Source organism: Bos indicus x Bos taurus, chromosome 8 (genome assembly GCF_003369695.1).
Source record: "Bos indicus x Bos taurus breed Angus x Brahman F1 hybrid chromosome 8, Bos_hybrid_MaternalHap_v2.0, whole genome shotgun sequence".
Classification (NCBI taxonomy): domain Eukaryota; kingdom Metazoa; phylum Chordata; class Mammalia; order Artiodactyla; family Bovidae; genus Bos; species Bos indicus x Bos taurus.
In genome coordinates this window covers 109,807,698-109,815,154 of record NC_040083.1, presented here as the reverse complement: position 1 = coordinate 109,815,154, position 7,457 = coordinate 109,807,698, and the positions used below count along the sequence as shown (strand labels likewise).

The 7,457-nt window shown below is 50.0% G+C and overlaps 1 long non-coding RNA gene across 1 annotated transcript; it reads left to right on the top strand.

The window, feature by feature from the left end:
• The first annotated feature begins 483 nt into the window (after positions 1–483).
• On the top strand, positions 484–2,833 carry LOC113897724. Its single transcript, XR_003512410.1, has 3 exons — positions 484–609; positions 2,243–2,383; positions 2,469–2,833. It is a non-coding gene; the product is annotated as an uncharacterized LOC113897724 (long non-coding RNA).
• The last annotated feature ends 4,624 nt before the right edge of the window (positions 2,834–7,457 follow it).

The following is a 7,457-nucleotide window of genomic DNA, read 5'->3' as shown; positions in this document are numbered from 1 at the left end:
ATCTCAGTGCCTAACAAAGGTGGGCTTCCTAGGCGGTGCTACTGGTAAAGAACCCGCCTTCCAGTGCAGGAGACATAAGGGACGTTGGTTCAATCCCTGGGTCGGGAAGATCCCCTGGAGGAGGGCAAGGCAGCCCACTCCAGTATTCTTGCCTGGAGAATCCCATGAACGGAGGAGCCTGGTGGGCTACAGTCCATAGGGTCGCAAAAGAGTCGGACATGACTGAAGCAAATGAGCACACACACACGCGCACCTATCCTAGGAGCTACAGGAGGCCAGAGTTAGTACCTCCAGATGGTAAAGAATCCACCTGCAATGTGGGAGACCTGAGTTCAATCCCTGGGTTGGGAAGATCCCCTGGAGGAGGGCATGGTTATCTATTCCAGTGTTCTTGCCTGGAGAATCCCATGGGCAGAGGAGCCTGGCGGGTCACAAAGGGTCAGAAACGACTGAGCAATTAAGCACAGCACAGCTGAGAAAACCGAGGCTCAGGGAGGGGAGAGGCAGGAGCAGGCGCAAACCCAGGTCTCTGGCCTCCTTCTCCTGCCGGAGCTGGCGTGATCAGGGAAGGCTGGAGAGGAGGAAGAGCTTCTGCTGGGCTCCTGTCTGGTGAGGTTGGGACACGCTGGGGAGGCTGGGGGAGGCCTTCGGGAGGAGCGGCAGCCTGGACCAAGGTTTCAGCAGGAAAACTGTGGGATGTAGGCATGCTTCTATGCTCCTGACCTCGCCGAGCCCGGGTGAGGAGGCTGGAGAGGCAGGCCAGCACTGGATCCTAGGGAGCCTTGCAAGCCAGGCTAAGGACTGAACTGCATCCTGGGGTGCTACAAGGCCCTGGGGAAGAGTTCGGAGCAGGAAAGAGGCTTCGCTCCGGAGCTGGGAGCCTACTGAGAAGTCTGGAGCCACATCCCAGCTCCGGCGACAGAGGCTGGAGCGGCCTGCACGCCCCCTCCCTTTGCCCTCTGTCCGACCTTGGCGGGGTTCCCAGGGATACGGTCCGATTTGCCCCGTGGTCTCTGCTTCAGAGGTGGCCGCTGCTGAACGGCCCTCCCTGAGAGCGTCCGGCTGCTGTCGGAGGGCCTGGTTGGGAGCACGGGGCGGGGGGCGGAGGTGCGGGTTTGCGGGGAGCGGGGCGCGCGAGGTGGGAGGCGTGGCCGCCGCCTCTGACTTCCACAGGGGGTCAGTGTAGCACTAAAGTTCCTCCCGCCGGCTCCGCCCCCGCCGCCTGCACACACCCTGACGGAGGCGCTTAGGTTCAGAAATCTGGGTCAGCTAGTTATATTTGGAACCCGTGGTGGGCAGGCGGGAGGCCTGGTGGGCTGGGGGAGGCAGAGCCACTTGAGAATGAAGTGTGTGTTTGTTTTCTTTTTTGTGTGGATCTTAGAGTTGCAGAAGGAACTTCCTGAGAAAGCCACATTTCTGTAGCAGGGAGAGGACCCCGCCCTTGCCTCCTGGAGGTCCCCAGTGGGTTGGCAGAGACCCCTCTGTCTCTGCTTTCACTGGGAAGGTGGGGTCCACCCAGAGGGCTGTTCTGACAGACTTCAGAGCCCTAGGGAGTCTCAGCAATGACCCAGATCTCCAATAATCTGGTACATCATTCAACTTTCTGCTTGGTTGTTGAGAAAGTTGAGAAACAGACCAGAGAGGGGCTCAGATTTGCCTAAAGTCCTGCAATAGGTGGAGGTCAGGTTTCCCCATTTCAAGCTCGGATTCTTCCTTTTGCCTGTGCTCCACAGAGTCTTGGGGGGCTTCTTTGAACTGTGGGTCCTTAAGCCTTAACTCCAAGGATTCTGTTTCGCTTGGTTTGGGAGAGGGTCTGAGGGTCCACTCTCTATAAACAGACTGCCCAAGGAGTTTTGAAACAGGTTGCGGGCAGATCACACTGGGGGCTCACCCAGCCAAGTTCTTGAGCTTCTCAGACTTGAATGTACATATGAATCACCTGGGCCTGGTGTTCAAATGCCCGTTCCAATTCAGTACATCCAAGAGAGGGGGCCTGAGAATCTGTATTACGTCTAAGAGACTCCTTGGTGATGCCGACCAACACCCTGAGACTTGTGGTTGAGAGCACACTCTCATCCTCTGAGCGTGCACGAGGGGCAGATAAGTTGCAAAGCTAACAGACGCCCACTCTGCTGCTCCCTCCCAGGGGAGCCTGATGTTTTGCGGAATCACGTCACTTTCTGAAATTTCTTCTGAACCTCAAATCTAACCACTCACCCCTCCTCTGAATTCCCTAAATCAGAGACGAGGGAATCCCAAACAAAGAAGAAGGAAAAGGCAGAACTCTCACCAGACTCCACGGCTTAGAGGAATCCTGCAAAGCTGCAACTATTGGCAAAATCTCTACTCTGTTTCCTGGGGGGCTTCCCAGGTGGCGCTAATGGTAAGGAATCCGCAAGGGTTTGATCCCTGGGTCAAGAAGATCCCCTGGAGGAGGAAGTAACAACTCACTCTACTATTCTTGCTAGGATAATACTATGGACAGAAGAACCTGGTGGGCCATGGGGTCGCAGCGAGCCAGACGTGAAAGAGCACACACACTCCTCCGTGTCCCCAGAGCCCCAGAGGGACGGAGTGCTTGGGGAAACTTGGGTGACCCTAATTCCCCCATGACACTTGTCCTGGGTCTCTTTTCCACACCTTCCCAATATTATTTCTGCTCCTCCCCTGAATCTTGTTATGTTAATAGTCCCTAAGTATTTTTAATTAGATTTTCCAAGCAAAAGAAAGTTTCCAAAGTTAATTAAAAGTTGCCTCGCTGTAATTGTATGAAAGCAGCTTTTGCTTCTGAAAATTAAATTCTCATAATTAAACTCCTCTATCCGTTTAAAGATTTCGGTGAAGTGTTTATTGTTCGTTTATTATGAGGAAACCTTTGGTGGGTTGCTGCTCGTCCAGCCAGGCAGATGCCTTGTCATGGACTCAAGTTTCTGCTTCCTTTGGTGACTGCATGCCCCTGGGAAAGGAAGATCATATCCCGCCTGGGTTAGGTGGTTGTGGGAAACGCAGGCTTGAGCTTGTCGCCGAATCCTGTTGCGCTTTGTACGGCAGACCATACACATCCTGACTCGCTTGTATGTGTGGCCCCTCCCCGTTCACCCTTCATTTGCATCAGCATGGGCCACGTGACTTCCGCTGGCCAATAAGTGTCCCCGTTCACCCTTCATTTGCATCAGCATGGGCCATGTGACTTCCGCTGGCCAATAAGTGGAGGATACGTGATTTGTGTGCCCCTAAGCCAGAAATTTCAGGAGCTACATACAGTTTGCCGCGATCGTCTCCTGTGTCTCTGCCGTTATGAGTGGCAACGTCATAGACAGACAGAGGCGGCCCCGCCAGTCTGGGACCTGGAGGAAGGTAAGGTGAAGCAGAGATGCAGTCACCGACCTCTGTACTGGTGTGTGCCTAGCTAATTCTCATGACTCAGCTTAGAGGCCCCTTTTTAAAAACATAAAACCAAGTCAGGATTAGTCGTCCTTCCTATTAGCTTCCACAGCTCCTGAGTCTTTCTGATCTACAAACACCTATGCTTCTGTGTCTAACTGAATAAATGGCAGGGTCCGCTTAAAATTGAATCCATTGAAAACAGACACTGAGCATCTTTACACCTCTCTCCTACTCTGACTTACCGTGTGCCTCCTTCCACTTTTTGGACACGCACACAGTTGGACACGACTGAAGCGACTTAGCAGCAGCAGCAGCGCTAATTACTCCATGTATGGTTCCCCTGTGGGAACCAGAATAAACACTTTGCCCAAAAGTCCATGTCCTCATTCCACAAGCTGAATATGTTGTGTTACATGGCAGGGAGGAATTAAGATTGCAAATGGAATTAGTTTTGCTACTCAGATGACCTTCAAAGAGGAGGGTTATTCAGGGGTCTCCAGTAGGATCACTGGGTCCTAAACAGTGGAGGAGGCACACGGGGAGTCAGAGGAGGAGAGAGGTGTAAAGATGCTCTGCAGATGGAGGAGGGGGCCACGAGCTGAGGGACACAGGTGGCTTCTAGGAGCTGGAAAAGGCAAGGACACAGATGCTCTCCCACAGCCTCTGGAAGGAACACTGTCCTGCAAACACTTTGGTTTTAGCCCAGTGAAAGCCATTTCAGACATTTGACCTCCAGAACTGCAGGATAGTAAAGACCTTTGTGTGCTTTCCAGGCGACTCAGTGATAAAGAAAGTGACAGTCAGTCGTGTCCAACTCTGCGAGCCCATGGACTACACAGTCCATGGAATTCTGCAGGCCAGAATACTGGAGTGCGTAGTGGTTTCCTTCTCCAGGGGATCGTCCCAATCCAGGGATTGAACCCAAGTCTCCCGTGTTGCAGGCGGATTCTTCACCAGCTGAGCCACCAGGGAAGCCGGAGTGGTAAAGATTTCCTGTCAATACAGGAAATTCAGGAGATGCAGTTTCAATCCCTGGGGTGGGAAGATTCCACTGGAGAAGGAAATGGCAACCCACTCCAGTATGCTTACCTGGAAAATTCCATGGACAGAGAAGTCTGGTGGGCTACAGTCCATGGGGTCACACAGAGCTGGCCACAACTGAGCACGCACACACACACAAATTCATGGTGGTTTGTTAAAGAGGTGAAAGGAAACGAACGGACCCCACATTTACTGTTTCTTCATTTCTAAATGTTCTCCTTATATAACGTCATTAGTATAAAGTGGGTTTTCTATTTTCAGGGCACCAGGGAGTGAAATATTAGTGGGTGGCTTTGATGAAGACTTTTGTCTTTCCCAAGTGGCCTTCCCTCTTCGGATTAAAAAAAGAAAATGTAACTACCCCCCAGCTCTGCCTGTTTCTCCCCTGGTTGCATCTCTCTACTGCAACAAGGTCTGAGTAGTCTGCAGTTTCCTCTGAATTTACCAACTACTGTTTTGGCTTTTTCCTAGCTACCCTGACCCTTATCCATCCTCCTAAACCATAGATTCCCTCGAATCAGTACTTTACATTTAATATTATTTCACTTTTCCCAAGTGTCCTTTGCATTTTTTATCTCCTTGTTGAACTAATTTGTGATTTTCTTCATTTAGTTCCTTCCTCCCTCCCTTCCTCCTTCCATCCTTCCCTTCCTCCTTTTTAATGCTGTGCTACTATTATGGATGACTATAGATACTCTGCAACATTATAATTCTGTATACTAAGCAGTGAAAAATACCAACTGTCCCAGTACCAACCCTGGCTCGCTGTTTGCCAGACCCAGAAGCAGCATGCTTCGGCGACCGTGTACAGCTCTGACCTACTTTACCTCATTGTTCCGAGTGTTGCTGTCCTTCACTGTATTTTTAACTATTGTGTCCTGTCCTCTAAATTTAAACTTTCTCACCACTCGGCTACCCAGAGGCTGACAAACATTTCCTTGTTTCTTGTTTCATTTCACTGCACTCTGAATTCAGGACCAGGAGTAAAGTTCTGATCGAAACAGTCCAAAAAGGTCTGTATTCTGGGAGGGAAAAGAGACCAGCCGCACTGGCTCCTTTCATTTTAATTTCAATTCTTCTTGTGCTAAACACTCCCCATACTGCATAGTTTCACAAAAGCTACATTCCAGGGGAGCAGAGAATGGGGACAGTTTGCCCTTGGGTTGAAGGTCAGATGTGGAATATATGCTGTCAATATCACAGACGCTCTGAAGGCCCGATACAGATGACAGTCAAAGGCAGAGGGCAGACAAATACAGACATGAAGGCTTTGTTTAAAACCCTCTCCTAACTTTTCTTTACTGGAACTCCAAACATTATTTTATTTTGGAGAGTTGGAAAAGAAAGTCTTAATGCTTTAATGAGACAGAAATGGATCCTCTCTGATCACTAGTGTTATTTATGTGCCACGAACATATTGCAAATGTGCAGGCGGTTGAACAATGAAATCAATCAAGAGCACCCCCAAACATTTCCCAGTCAGTTCAGTCTCACAGATGTCTATATGGGTCTCTTTCATTTTCTTCCTCTCTGTTCTCTACTTTAAAAAAAATTGTGGTGCAGTATGTGTAACATGAAAGTTGCCCTTTAAATCATGTTAAATCAGTTCAATGGCGTTAGTTGCATGCGCAATGTCGCGCAGCCAGTGTACTGTTAAGCAGTCTCTCCCCACCCCCATCTCCTGCCTGCCTCTAGTTCGCTTTCTGTCTCTGTAAATCTGCCTGTTCTAGAGATTTCATGTAATAGAATCACACAACATTCACACTTTTTATGACTGAATAGTATTCCCTTGTGTGTGCATACCGCAGGTTACTTATCCATTCATCTGTTGACGGACACTTGGGCTGTTCCCACCTTTTGGTTATTGTCATAATGCTGCCGTCAACATTGTGTACAAGTGCCTGTTTGCATCTCTGTTTTCAATTCTTTTTGGTGGTGTCCTGAGGAGCAGAACTACTGGTATAACTAGGAGTGGACATGGTAATCCTTCATTTAACTTTTTGAAGAGTCACCAAATGGTTTTCCACAATGGCTGCACCATTTACATCCCTACCAGCCACGTACAAGGTGGCGGGAGCCGCAGCTGTCTGCCAGTTTCCTTTCCCGCTGTCTTTCCTTTTAATAGACCCATTGTTAATTCTATTCCCCCTCACCTCCTACTTTCTTAGAGGCCTTCAGGTATATATTTTTAAAATCAGAGTTCTATGTTCTCCCTTTTATTCACTCACCAAATTATCCACCAAGATCAGCCCCAAACATGGAAACTTACAAACCCCCTCCCCCCGTGGAAGGAGCAACGTTCCCAGTACCATGACGCTCCCACACTATGGACTGAGCTGGGCTCCATGGACAATTCCTTGCTGGGCACCTTCCACCTCCCCAGAACCCAGGACGGTGCTGTGGGGGAGGAGCGGGGCTCGGTAATGAGCTGCCTGTCTCATATCCTGCCCTCACCCGCTACTCGCTGCGGGACCCCCGGCAAGTTAACTTGTTGCTCATTATCGTGGGGTGGGTCTGGTGGGATGTTTGTGTAGATTCAGTGAAAATGGGTGCGAAGGACTTGATATACATGAGTCATTCAGGAAATGCTCATTACTTCAAAATCCCAGCAGGAATCCTCATGTACACAGTAACGGCTCACTTTATCGGCTGTTCTTTATCATTGTAGCTCACCTGGAGGAGTTGGAACTGAGATAGCATTTTATTATTTATTTGCATTTATTAAAAGAATCTTTATTGACTTTCGTGGCCGCGCTGAGTCTTAGTTGCGCGTGTGGGACCTTCCCTGTGGCAGCTGGGACCTTGAGTTGTGGCCTGTGGGATGTAGTCCCCCACCAGGAGTTGAACCTGGGCCCCCTGCATTGGGAGTGAGTTGTGGCCTGTGGGATCCAGTCCCCCACCAGGAGTTGAACCTGGGCCCCGTGCATTGGGAGTGTGGAGTCTTCGCTGCTGGACCACCAGAGGAGTCCCTGAGGTAGCGTTTTAAAGGAGAGAACGGAGTGAGTGCAGGCACAGTGCAGGAATGCGTA